General features: G+C 41.4%; 1 pseudogene; it reads right to left on the reverse strand.

Moving 5' to 3' along the window:
- The window catches only part of LOC102815238, a 144,912-nt pseudogene extending 132,735 nt beyond the window's left edge, over nucleotides 1–12,177 (reverse strand).
- Between the last annotated feature and the right edge of the window lie 678 nt (nucleotides 12,178–12,855).

A 12,855-nucleotide genomic window follows, 5' to 3' on the forward strand; every position in this document is an offset into this window, starting at 1 on the left:
CTGGAGAGCAAGTTTCAGAGTCTCCTCTGACATCCATTTTGACCTTTTCCTTCTTTCTTGTCTTCTTAATGACTTTTTGCTCTCTTCATGGTCTAAGCCCATTTGCACATAGCAAGTTGCTAATGAGTTTTTCCTCCAATATTGTACAGGATTGCTGTGAGTCAGAAGCAACTTGATGACCCCAAATAACAAAAATAACAAGTGTCTTATTGGACAAATTGAATTTAATAAATCACTACTTTCTTTAGTTTATATAATGGCTGAGTGCATCTTTTGCCCTATGGGCTGCTTATGTTGTTGTTGTTGTTAAGTGCCGTCGAGTCGGTTCCGACCCATAGCGACCCTGTACAGGGTTTCCGAGGGTGTAAATCTTTATAAACATAACAATATTTTACACTGGCCTTCTTGACTATCGAAAAATGTCAAAGATTTGAGATCCTGACATATAAAGACAGGACATGCTTTTCAGATACTGTTTTTTTTTTTTTTTATCTCCTTGCATACCTTTTGTTTCATTTCATTGCTTTTTTACTCTTGTTCCTTTGTAAGATAAAGTTTACTCCCAATTCTCATTTCCTACCTTATATTTAAAGTATTTTAAATAGTAAAAATAGAAAACAATGTATATAAATTTATGTTCTTTACAAACCCTTTTAACTTCTCTAAAGGAAACACTGATTTAGAAGCATATTTTTCCTAATATAAAACAGTACGTAAAAGGAGGGTCCTAAAATAAAATGACTATACATAACACAAATTTTGAAAAATAAGACACATCAGGGAACATATGGGTGAGGAGAAATGGTGACCTTCTGCCAGGGCTTAAAATGAGAAACCAAATAGAGTAAGACTATCAATATCATAACAAACAAGAAGCCCTGGACAGGAACTATAGCCAGAATCATTCTCATAGCAGAAATAATTCCAAGTTTCACGAGCAGAGGTGATTTAGAATGGATAATGGTAGGGCTTGTACATCATGATGAAAGTAATTAATGTCATTGAATTGTTATGTGCAGAAATACATTGAGTAGCTATTTTTGTTATGTATTGCTTATATATGTATGGTACTGTAGGATAAACACTGGACTGCTAATGACAAGGTTGTTAAAGTTGGACTCCAGAATACAAGAAAGTCATGAAATACAGTATTAAAGACTCTTGTTAAAGTATGGAAATCCCTGCAGGGGAGATGTGCCATGGACAGCAGTGCCTCATTATGCTCACAGTTTAGTGGGAAGTTTAACAGCAGAGCAGTTTCTCCAGATTTTCAAAAAAGAGGTGGGCTTTCCTATTGCACAATACTGTTTTCATATGCTGTTTCCTTGTTTCTCTTTCCCCATGCTGCCTGTACATCTGGCATCCCAAAGGAGTCTAAGACATCACGATGTATTCTGTTACTGAAGCATCTGGGATACTTGGCATAACTATCTATGCATGCACTCTTCTACCAGGATCCTGGTTAGAGAACCAGGTCTTCATTGGATGGGGGGTTGGGGTTGGAGTGGCAGGGTTATCCAACAGTGTTTTCCACTTGTGCTGAAAACTGGTTAAGGCTGACTGAGAAAAGGGAAGTTAACAGATAGCTGAGATAACTTATTAGGGAGGGTTAACAAACATCCTGGATTCCAAATGCACAAGGAGATTGTTTTCATATCTTGCCCATATCCTGCCCTGCCTGTTTTTGTATTTGGAGGTTTTATGATTCCAATGATTTTCCCACCAGTAATCCCCACCCACCAAGCCCAGAGAGACTTGCAACCCAAAAGGTTATTTGGGTAAGGGATAGAACTACTTCCTGCTGTCAATTTGTCATTGGTCTGCCTAACTTGGTAGAAGTCTATCTCTACTTGTGTTAAGGACCAGGAAGAAGAGAGGTATAAGGGTAGTAAATTTTGTAAGATCAACATTTGTAGGTGAAGATCCTAGAGCCCAGAGGAAATAACCCTAATAAAAAGATTGAGGAGGCAAGGGCTTAATAGTAAGATGCAGATGAAGATGTAAAAATTGGTGAGAATAGGAGAAAGTAAAGACCAAAGCCAGGAACTCCAGAACTGGCTTTCTATAAAGCTAGCAAGGCCTGGCAGCAGTTGGGACATCCTATAGTCTCAGAGCCAAATATTGCAGTTAAGGATTTTGTTGACTAGCGCATTGATTTACTGATGTACATAAAACAGGTAGTATTTATGATGGCCCACACACCACCCTGAGAAGCGAGCGGATAGTCAAGTGTTTTATCGTTATCTAAAACTACATTTGCTAATGAGTCCAGAGATTCTTGCATTTCTTTTAAGGTCTCTCCCACCTCATTTGGGAGAAGTTCAAGTTCTGCAATAAGGTATGAGATGATTAATTCATGTTCAAGATACCTTGCCCAAGGGACTCACAACACACACACAAAAATTCCTGCCCCAAGTTAAGATATTGTCTAGGAGACTACACTGGCATTGATCATGAGATGAGGGTAGGGTGTATATAGGAATAGCTGGGGTGCTATGTATCCTACAGTGCATTGGCCATATATAGCATGAGGGCTTAGGGATTGGTGGCTATGAAGCACATGGCGCTTGGATAGACTAAACCATTACAAGGATTGTTAGAGTAGGCACTTAGGAAAGTCAAAATAATATTGGTTCTCATCCACAACTTTAGGGTGGCATATTTGGAGGAATTAGCTGGCCACCCATTCATGAATTATGTTGTTGTTGTTAAGTGCTTTTGAGTTGGTTCCAACTCAGAGCAACCCTGTGCATGGTTTCTGAATATCAGCTGGTAAGCTTGGATTGCCAGCCTTGTGGTTCGCAGTCCAGTGCTGATCTTGAGGGTCACACCAGAAGTCCTTTGAAAGTATAGTTTTCTCAAACTGTAAAGAATCCTATTCTGTGGGGAAGGTTTCTGAAATAAAGTGTCATTATTAAGGAAGGGTTTATGTTTAGTGGTAGCAGTATAAAATAGGTACTGTGGTTCAGCCTAGGCAATTGGACCAACATGAGTAGAGTAGCACTGAGGTGGTCTCACTGGGTGAAAGACAAGTCAGAGTACCAGAATGAATTAATAATTCTCAGCTCAGAGTAGGCTAAAGGAATAATCTGCTCATCATGTGGACGTTGGTGGCAAACCCAACAATACTTGACTATTCCTTTTGCCCCATTGGACACTTCTGTAGACACCTAACTAGGGGGTTGCATTCTCAAGGCTCCCCTTTAGGGCAAATAATAACCTCAGTGTCAGAAAGGATGTATGGGGTGAGCAAGTGTGAGGAGGGTGAGGTAATACATAATGGGGATTATTGATTTCAGAAAAGAAGTTGTAAGTCCCCCAGATGTTTGCTTGTATATTTGTGACCAGGTATTTCTGCAAGGCAGGAACGAGGAGCATTGGTGTCCAGCTGGCAATATTGTTTGATCCTGCTGCTGTAGGTCCTGGAAGCTTTCCCTAAGAGTCTTACAGCTTTTGGTGTGGTCAGGATCATGGTGTAGGGGCCATTCCACTTCTCGAGGAGGTCCTCAGTGGAGTGGCCCACTTTCAACTTTTTCAGAAGGACTTGGTCTGCATCATTCTTTTGGGTCTTTCCTAGGGAATCAGGAGCAGGGTAGGGAAGAAGGCTGTTACCATGTATCTGCAGTGGTAGCTGGCCTTAGCATAAAGAAAGGATGGTGTCGAGTAGAGTAGACACTTTAGTTGTAGTAAATAGCTGTAAAATGGCTGTCTGTAGAGCATCTCAAAAGGATAAGTTTAAGAAGGAAGAGGGGAGCAGTTTGGACATTTGTTTTTGGTAAGTGCCTTCGAGTCGGTTCCGACCCATAGTGACCCTGTATAGGATTTCTTAGGAGCAGCTTGCAGTTTTTCTTAGGAACCACCGACCTTGCAGTTCAAATGGCTTTGTAGTCTGGCGCACTAACCCACAGCACCACACCAGGACTCCAGTTTGGACATGGAGGAGTGCTATTGATAGTACTTTAGGACAAGTTTATTGTGTTTCTTGACAAAGTTTAGTTATAACCTTCTTCAATATTTGATTCATTCTTTCAACTTTTCCCGAGGAGTGGAGGTGATAAGCAATATGGAGTTTGTTAGCATATGCCTAAAGCCTTAGCAACCCCTTGGTTGACTTGCAACATGAAGGCTGACCTGTCATTGGACTAGATAGAACAGGGGATAATTTCTTTAAGAAGGAGTATACAAACTTCTATAACACATTCAGTGTGGATAGGAATGTCATCTACCCAGCCTGAGAAGGTGTCTACTATAACTAGTAGATCATTGAAACCCTGTTTAGACAGTGAAATCAATTTTTCCATCTTCCTTCAGCAGGCCTTCTCTATGTTGAACAGGCTTCACTAGGGGCAGTGAATTATGGAAATGAGGGTTGTTCCTTTGACGCAGGTCACTCGCTTGAACCACAGAAGCTACCACCTGAGACAGTTTCTGGTCTCCGATTTAATTCTTTTGGACATTCAGGGAGGCAACACATTCATAGTGAGTGCTTTAATGAAAAGTTTTGACAGTTCTCCACGGAACCAGGTAAGAAAGAAAAAAGGCTCCAAGACTGTATTTTAGGCAGCCCTGGTCGTCTGGAAGAAAACCTTCTATTTGTGCCTCTTTTATATCTGAATTAGAGTAGTTAGGCGTTTTAGGGGGCACTGTAACTTATGGTTCAACAGCCCACAGGAAAGTTTTAGGGTCAGGTTTGAGAGATGCCTGTTTAGCAACTTCTTCAGCTAAGTTATTTCCCTGGGCAACACAGAAACTCTCTTTTGGGTGTCCTTTACAATATACTACTGTCATCTACTGAACTGCCGTTGTTGTTGTTGTTAAGCACCATTGAGTTGGGTCTGACTCATAATGACCCTGTATAGGGATTCTGAGGAGTGGCTGGTGACTTTGAACCACCGACTTTGCAGTTCAAACCAATCTTGAAGTTAAGTGCTTATCCAACAGTGCAACACTAGGACTCCATATATAGACATGGACATGTAAAATTAAAAATACAAATTTCAAGTCTGTGAAGATGGTGAGGTTATTGTTTTGTCCCAAATTTAGAACCCTGAGAGTCTGGAGTCCTGGTGTGACACTGTAGGATAAGCACTGGACTGAGACCTCAAGTTCAGCAGTTCAAACCCACCAGCTGCTCCTTAGAAGCCCTATACAGAGTCACTATGAGTCAGAACTGACTCGAGGACACACTACAACAACAACAACAGAGAGTCAAAGGAGCACTAGTAGATTATGAGCTGGGCTGCTAACCTCAAGGTCAGCAAGTTGAACCTATCAGTCACTTTGCAGGAGAAAGAACAAAGCAAAAATATTGGATGTACATACACAATACAAAACATATATTCATTTATATATATATTTATATGCACTGAGGAAACAAACTTGATCCTTGATATGAAGATTCCTTCCATTTCAATTGAAATTTTGAGTAACTGTATCTACAAGCAAAGGTCTCATTCATCAAATTATAGCAATTTACATTTGTTCACAGTATCATGGCTTCTGGATTTTCTAGGGGTTGATCTCTTAAGTCTGATCTACTAGAATATACCTCATTATTGACACCTATATACAGGTATATCAAATCTTGAGTCCTAGTGGTACCTGGTAGTAAATTAGTAGGGTTCAGTACTTGACAGAATTTAACTGTTACCTCAGGATTTACTGTTGAAGGCCACCTCACATTCTGAGTTCCATACTAATGGTGCCGTCTTCCTCTTTAGGACCTCATATAATGACTTTGCAATAAAATCAAAGTTAGGGGTCCAAATCCTAAAGAACCCTGCCAGTCCCTCGAACTTTCGTCTGTCAGTTTGTCGTACTGTGGTGGCTTACTTGCTGCTGTGATTCTGGAAGCTATGCCACACTATTTTAACTACCAGCAGGATCACCCATGGTGGACAGGATTCAGCAAAGTTTCTGGACAAACTAGGAGGAAAGAGACATGGACTACTTATGAATATTTTGTCACTGAGAACCTTATGAATAGCAGTGGAACACTGTCAGCACCAGAATATTGAATATTGAAACATAATGGAAAGTACAAGAATATTGTCAGATATAGTGCCAGAAGAGGAGTCCTTCAGTGTGCTGGACCCAGGCCTTGGTATTTTCAATAACCTCAGATGCATACAAAAGTTGGACAGTGAATATGGAAGGCCATAGAAGAATTGATGCATTTGAGTTACAGTGTTGGAGGAGAATATTGAAAGTACCAATCCTATGCCAAAAGAAACAAAGCAATCTGTATTTGAAGAAGTACAGCCAGAATGCTCCCTGGAAGTCAGGATGGCCAGACTTCATCTTTCATACTTCAGACATATTGTCTGGAGGGGCCAGTCCCTGGAGAAGGATATCATGCTTGCTAAAGTGGAGGGTTGGAAAAAAAAAGAAGACTCCCAACTAGATGGATTGGCACAGTGGCAATAGTGATGAGCTCAAATGTAGCAATGATTGTGAGGTTGGCACAGGACCAGGCAGTGTTTCATTCTGTTGTGCATAGGATTGCTACGAGTCAGTAACAACTTGATGGCACCTAACAACAACAACAAGAACTTCTACCCTGCTTCCCAAAGTTACCTGGAGGCTTCCTTAACTAGACATGCAGTAGTTACAACTGCTCTTAGACAAGGGGGCCATCCTTTTGCTACCTCACCTAATTGTTTGGAGAAATGTATAACAGGCCATTGTTCAGGGCCAGGACTCTGGGTGAGCACTTGGAGTGCAACACCCAGCTTTTCATGGACAAATAGTTTAAAAGCTTTTTCTAAATTTGGTAAGCACAGTGCTAGGGCCTACCCAAAGAGGGTTTTGAGTTTGTTGAAGGTTGCCTCACATTCAAAGGTCCATACTAATGATGTCATCTCTTCTCCCTTTGGGGCTTTATCTAACGGTTTTACAATAGGATCAAACCTAGGAGTCCAAACTCTACAGAAACCTGCCATTCCCTGAGACTCTCTCAATTATCTCTTAGTTGAGGGGACCCCCAGTCTAGCAGTTACTTTTGTAAGAGGACACAAAAGTAGGGGGCTCTCTGAGCCTTTTGTAGGGGGACACAAGATGACATAGTGTGAAGATGTCATAGGGGACTGACTAACAGTTTACATCAGAAACTTCATTAGAGGGCTGGCAAGAAGGAGGTCATCAACCGACTATGAAAGTACACTGTTCTTTAATTCTAACTCTCTGAGTTGCTGCCACAGGATATTACCGAACAAGATGGGATTGTCATGGAACCTTTGGGGTAACACTTACCAGGAAATCTGAGAGGTGACCTGGGAGTCTGGGACCCTCCATTCAAAGGCAAAAAGAGACTGGCTGTTGGGGTACAAGGGTATACAAAAGGAGGCATCTTTTAAGTCAAGGACAACAAAATGAGTGGAGTCTCCAGGGATTTGAGTGAGTATAGGGATTAGGAACTATTGGATAGATTGGAATTACAATTTCCAGGCCACAAAGTGACTTTGGCAAGTTCTATCCCTCAGCTTTATCTCAGCTGTTGATGACATGAACCATCAGGCCTTCATACAGGTGAGACAGCAATGTTGCAGGGGAAACAGCATGATCTCAGTAACCCACCCTGCAGGGGTCAGTCAGTTACTGGCTTGATTCCTTGCAAGACCTCTGGTTTTAATGGGTATTGCTTTTTTATGGGAAAATGTGGCTCCAGGCCACAATGTGACTCTGACAAGTTCTACTCCCTAAGCCTGGCCTGTCTGTGAGGTAGTCTAAACTTTGGAAGAAACTCCAGGGAGGTTGGGGACCTCTGGTGATTCGAGGACACTATTTACTAGAAAGCAAAGTTAAAGGTATTTCTCTGGTCTAGACTCATGGATTTCAGGGGAATTATCACCTGCAGAGATTTGAGCTCCTAATTTAAGAAGGAAATCCTTCCCCAAGAAGGGTGGTGGACACTGAGACTTGTAAACAAAAGCATGCAGAAAGCACTTATCTTGTAAATAGCATAACAATGGCTTAGTCCAGGGATTCAACTGTAGTTTTCCTTCTATCCTCACAACACTGCAGTCAGTGGAGGACAGGGTCAAAGTAAGGCTGGTACAATGGAGAAAGCTGTTCCCATGTCTAACATGAATAAAATAGTCTTAGCTTCCACATCAACAGACACCTAATACTCAGACATGGTGATGATGATGTTCCTGTGGGCGGGAATGCAGCTGATCTCTGGGAACCATCAGCACAAGTGTCCCTCAACTGGAGGGGATGGATTGTGCCATCAAGGGGGCTGGGGTCTTTGGCCAGTTAGGATCAATATTGCACCCTCCTGTAGGATGTTCCAGACACTTTCAGCACCAGTGTCCTATCTTTCCACAAATGTAGCAAAAGCTAGAATCAGGATGCCTGTTTGCAGAGGGTTCCAGCCATCTTTTTGTTATCCTCTCTCTCTGCCATTAGAGCCAAACAGATTTCTGTGAGGTGGGAGGGGGACAAAGTTAGTTGGTTGCCCTAATATAACAGCCAAACATTGAGCTTGCTTCTCTTTCTGTCCTTTCAGTCTTCCTCAGCGTTATCTCAGTTGTTAAAGACATTGTTAGACAACTCCATTATTTGGGACAAAGCTACCAATTCTGCCTTTCTTAATTTTCTTTGAATATGTGGGTGTACCTGAGTCAAGAAATGCATTATTTACGACAGTATTCCTTGTAGCCAAATCTGGGTCCACATTTGTATACTTTCTGAATGCCTCTGTCAACCTGCTCAAGAAAGTTTGGGGATTTTCCTCTTTCTCCTGAATAATCTCTTTAACCTTGTCATAACTGACTACTTTGGACAAACATCACCTTCTCTCTTCCAACTCACATGTTACTAGGTGTTTGCAGTTGTCAAAATCATCGTCACCACAATCCCACCCGGGGTGCAGGTTTGGTACTGCAGTCAGTCCTGGTCAAAATTTTCAGAGGTGGGGTTAGTCCTGTTTGCTTCATCTGCATACTCTCTGGTCTTGGTCCTAATCCTGTCCCTTTCATCAGTAGTATAACAAATGGTTAAAATAGTTTTCATATACCTCCAGGAAAGGGAGAAGTTAAGGGACAGTATGGGAAATTCATCTCTAAATTTCTCAGTCTACTGACAGACTCCCTAGCTTCCTTTTGCACTGTCCCAAATTAGACATGGAAAAGGGAACATGCACCCAGATCATCAGCCAGCTTCCTCTTGACCAGGTACTTACTACCTGAGCAGGTTTGGGGGGTTCCACTGTGCAACCTGATCACAGACCCATTGGTCAGGGGTCAGGGTTGGAGGCAACATAGAAAGGAAGTGAGAGGAAAAACTAAAGGTCAATGGATGTTGGGGGGGGGGGAGTGAGGGCTAGTCACAGGTTGATCTCCACAAAGAAGGGGCTGTAAGGCTAGTGGCTGAGTCAGACTTGTGGGAGGGGGAGTATGCAGGGGTCTTAGTAGAAGGTGGAAACGGGGATCGAGGAGCTATAAGCTGGGTCATGAAGGATGTCTTCAGGCTGCTTAGAAGTTTCAGATTTAAAAACAAGTAACCACAAGGTCGGTGGTTCAAGCTCACCAGCCACTCCTTGGAAACCTTATACAGGGTCATCATGGGTCAGAAATGACTCAACAGCACTTAACAACAACAAGTTGGAGGGGACTTTTCCTTTTGATTTTACAGGGTCAGCATTTTCTCCACTTGGGGTTCTGGTACCTTAGATGGAACCTTAGATGGCCACTCACGAGCTTTTAAAATCCCAGATACTACTAACTAAAGGAGGATGTAGAACATTGTCCTTGTGGACTGTACTATACCAAATGACCATGGTGTCCTCTAAAGTAGTTTTATAAGCTGCAGAACTGGGTCAGTCAGATTTCAGAAGTGAGAAAAAGTCATGTCTTCGTGTGTTGTTTCCTTGTTTCTCTTTTCTTGGACTGCACATGCATCTGGCATCCAAGATGGTGTCTTAGAGTTCAAGATAGATTCCATTTCAGAGGAATCTGGGATACTTGACATAACTGTCTGTGCATGCACCCTTCTGTCAGGAGCCGACTTGGAGAACCAGGTCTGCCCTGGATCGTCATGTTGGGGGTCATCCAGTGATATTTTGCACTTGTGTGGAAATTGGGTTAAGGAAATCAGAAGGGGGACATTAACAGCTGAGACAGCTGACTTGGGAAGGTTAACAAAGCCCACTGGGTAGTTAAATAGGGAGAGAAAGTTAACAAACCCCATTGGATTCCAGATGCACAAGGAGATATTTTTTCATATTTTACCCATATCCTGCCCCACCTGTTTTTTGTGTCTGGAGGTTTTGTAGTTCTAATGATTTTTCCACCAGTAAGTTCCTCCTGACCTCTTACCTTAACAAGTTCGGGGGCTCAAACTCATAATTCACTCCTTCAAAACCCAATATAGGGTCACTATTAGTTGGAACTGACTCTACAGTACTTAAAAACGACAATAATTGTTTATAGATTAGCATGAGAGAGCTTCAAAAAATGTCTGTAAAAATGGTATGAAGATAATGGAATTATTTAATGAAATTTTTGAAGCCCCCTCATATATAAAAATGTCATGGACAAATGTATACACACATACACACTCAACACAATAAAACAAATGAATTCAGAGCTGATGTTTCACAACAAAAAGCAGCCACTAAATAATATGACTTTATTATTATCAGTCATTTCAAAGGGTAGATGTGAAATACATCCATCAGATACAGTTAAAATTTCAGACAATGAAACAAGCAAGACTATTATTTACAAGTAACAGTTCATTAATACTTGCTCACATAGGGGACTACATGTCTGGCTGCTAACTGCAAGGACAGCAATATGACTCTACCAGTCATTGAATAGAAGAAAGATGAGGCTTTCTACTCCGGTAAAAGGAGCTCTGATAGCGTAGTGGTTACGAATCGGGCTGTGAACCACAAGGTCAGCAGTTCAAAACTACCATCTGTTCCGCGGGAGAAAGATGAGGCTCTCTGCTCCCGTAAAGTTTTACAGCCTCGGAAACCTTGTACAGGGTCACTATGAGTCGGAACTGAATCTACGGCACAAAACCACCACCACCACTCCAGTAAAGACCACAGCCTCGGAAACCCTACACAGGGTAGCTTTGAGTCGGAACCAACTCAATGACAGACAGCAGCAGCATTCACATATTTGGGAGGTAAATATCTCCATTAGAACGTGTGTGGCACAGGGCCTTAATGACTTGCTTTGATAGCTAAGCAGTAACTGAATTAGATATTAGTTTTGTCCTAGTGACCTGGCTCCAAACTAAAGAACTATTCCTTGTCTTTAAGAGACACTTGGCAATTAAGAGTTCTCTAAATTATTTCATAGATCACCTCTAGCAGCTTATATAGCACCGCCCATTCTACTCACATTAAACTAGCAGCCCATGTACACAACACATACTTAGTCTGTGATGCTAATTTCTCAAATGACTCAAAGGTGATCATTTAATATCGGATTTTTTATTTTAATTCTGCTTTTGGAATCCATGCATTCAAAAAGGATAAATCAGCATATGATTTTTTAACAAAAAAAAAAGCAAAAGCTTATGTTTTAGTATGTAAAATATAATAAAGCTATTCTTAGATCATAATATGAGTATTGGTTTATGGATTAGTTGCTGTAGATAATCAGCCAAAGAGCTCAGAGATCCCCAAATCATTCTATAGAAGGCAAGTTGCCAGTTTCTTTAGAATCCACTGATTTGTGCTCAGCAGGGAACCATATCCTAAATAGGGATAGAAAGCTTGCCTTAATAAACTCAATATTTCATATAAACAAAAAATGGGATTATTTCATTTAACAAGAAACAAACACTATAAGAAAATAGGAAAGTAGCAGAACCTGGGATATTGAAAGTTGCTTCTCATATTAGCAAACAGAGTCCTGGCCCACTACAAACACAGCCAGCCTGAAACAGTGCTGGCGTCGTTTTGAAACTGATACACGCTGGAAGATGGCACTATCAGCGAGTCTTACCCAGCTTTAATTTCATCTGTGCCTGAGAGTTCTTGTTTTCCTCTCGCGTCTGTAAACACAGTAGCTGATAAGAATTATCATCCAGAATTTGGTTTACTAGAATAGAAGACCCCCCAGCTGTCTGTCAATTTGTTGTATTCTGGTGGTTTACACATTGCTGTGGTGCGGAAGCTATGCCTCAGGTATTTCACATACCGGCAGGATCATCCATGGTGAACAGGTTTTAGCAAAGCTTCCAAACAAAATCAGACTAAGAAAAGCCTAGTAATCTACTTCCAAAACTCAGACAAGGAAAACCTTTAGGATTACAACATAACATTGTCCCATTTAGTGCTGGGAGATGCAAATATACCAGTAAACATTAAGATCACACAAGACTGGGTAACATTTCGTGGTTATACATATGCTCGCCATGAATAAGAGTCAAGTCCAGGGCAACTTACAACAGGCAAAAAATTAACATAATACCTACAAAGCACAAAAGTCCATCAAATTATTGATGTGGGTAATTTAGAAGGGGAAAAAAAAAGCTGTCCTAAAGTAGCCCTGGTGTGGTGCTGCAGGATAATGCACTGGACAACAAGGTCAGTTTGAACTGCAAGGTCGGTGGTTCAAATCCACCAGCTGCTTCTTGGAAACCCTATACTGGGTCACTATGGGTCAGAACTAACTGGACGGCACTTAACAATAACAACAATCAAAAGGAAGAGTCCTGGAGTGGTACTGTAGGATAAGCACTGGACTCTAAACTGCAAGGTTGGAGGTTCGAACCAACCAGTCACTCCTTGTAAACCTTATACAGTGTTGCAATGAGTCAGAACCAATTTGACAGCACTTAACAACAACACCAACAACAATCCTAAGAAACCACTATGAGGCAGAATTCACT

The sequence above is a fragment of the Chrysochloris asiatica genome, unplaced genomic scaffold, assembly GCF_000296735.1.
Source record: "Chrysochloris asiatica unplaced genomic scaffold, ChrAsi1.0 scaffold00005, whole genome shotgun sequence".
Taxonomy (NCBI): Eukaryota; Metazoa; Chordata; class Mammalia; order Afrosoricida; family Chrysochloridae; genus Chrysochloris; species Chrysochloris asiatica.